The sequence below is a fragment of the Austrofundulus limnaeus genome, unplaced genomic scaffold (assembly GCF_001266775.1).
Source record: "Austrofundulus limnaeus strain Quisiro unplaced genomic scaffold, Austrofundulus_limnaeus-1.0 Scaffold5, whole genome shotgun sequence".
Taxonomy (NCBI): Eukaryota; Metazoa; Chordata; class Actinopteri; order Cyprinodontiformes; family Rivulidae; genus Austrofundulus; species Austrofundulus limnaeus.
The window spans coordinates 567,783-569,338 of record NW_013952407.1 but is presented as its reverse complement, the minus strand read 5'-3'; the positions used below and the strand labels follow the sequence as shown (position 1 = coordinate 569,338).

General features: G+C 37.3%; 1 protein-coding gene across 1 annotated transcript in view; it reads right to left on the bottom strand.

Annotated features, from left to right (window-relative positions):
• Nucleotides 1-1,556, bottom strand: part of cilp (cartilage intermediate layer protein, nucleotide pyrophosphohydrolase) — a 50,384-nt gene that overhangs the window by 14,564 nt on the left and 34,264 nt on the right. The window lies entirely within an intron of this gene.

Genomic DNA, 1,556 nt, shown 5'->3' with positions numbered 1-1,556 from the left:
GGTTTGATTTCTTTGTATGTATGGATCACTTGGGTTGTTACCAACATCTGGTGAAAATTTCATGTCATTAGCACCTCTAGTAATATATTTCCTGAGAAAAATGGTGACGTGTTCAATACTTTTTTTACCCGCTGTATTTTGCTGACAGACAACACAAACACAAGCAATTACATAATCAGCCATGTTTCATGGCAGCAAGCAGTAATATATTATGAATTGTCTGTTAAAAGTATTTTTGTTGATGGAATCATTGCAAAATACTGTATAACTACTAACCAGCTGCCATGAGATTTCTGTATTAAGAAAACAGATCAACAAGAGGAGTTTCAACTTGTTAAAGAAGCAGATTGTTCAGCAGCAGCTGATCATAACTCACGCTCAGAACCAAAAGAACTCCATCTTGAGATGTTTACAGTAAATCTGCTCGTGTTTAAGTCCAGCTCTTATCTTTCATGTGGAGGTCAGAGCAGATTGATCTCAGGTGAAACAGTCTGCATGTGATTAAACGCCTGAAACTTGTTGTGATTTGGAAAATGTGAGCAGCCATGGATGACGCAGAGTCTTCAGTCTGAAGCTTGTTGTTGTGTCGTCTTTGAACCAACATCTGTTTGTCATCGAAGCATTGAGACGTTCCAAGTTAATCTGACCTGCATGCTATAAATCTTTTACTTTCTGACTGTGTATATTTTCCTTTGGAATGAATATGTTTAAATTATATATTTTGGCTTTTATAACAAAAATAAAACTGGAAGAATTAGATTGTATTTCTCTCCGAGCCAAAACTGAAACCTTTTGGACTTTCAGCTCTTCATKCATTTACTGATCACACTTTCTTGAAATCGAGGCTTTACAAGAAGCTATTAAATTTCAGTCTGACAAAACGTTCACCCCAAAATCTAAACAACAGATTCGGACATTTGTCTGAGTCATTCTGTGTTTCTGATCTTTATTTAAACCACGGTTAAACAGAGTCGACGATGTTTGGATTGTTTCTGAGAACGCTGAGGTCTGATTTGGCTCCAGTCAGGATGAAAACACAAGAATCTGATTCAGAACAGAGCAGACGGTCACTCGTCCAGAGCTTTATGAGCTGTCCTTCAAAAATAAAAAAACATTTCTTTACAGCCATCTGTATTTCACAACCAGGAAACCTTGAGGCTGGGAAGAACAGTAAAAACCTGAAAAATCACAAAAAACAGAGAGAGGGGAGCGAGGGAGAGAGAGAGAGAGAGAGAATGACACAAATCGTATTCCTATCATAACTTTAAAAGAAGCTTGATTGCATTTGATCTAATTATTTGTCCTCAATTAATCAGAAAGATGTGTCAGAATCACTAAGTCATTTGTTTTCCAACATTTTGACTTTTTCTTTAACATCCATCCATGATCTATACCAGAGGAGCCCAAAGTGGCCAAATTTGGCCTGCCAAGCCATTTGATTTGGCCCACCAACAGTTGCCAAAGTTACAAAGTTGTAACCTGTTATCCTATAGGTAGAAACACAGTATTTCCATTGGTCAAATGACTATAAAAGGGCTGTAGTGAAGGTAGTTTTC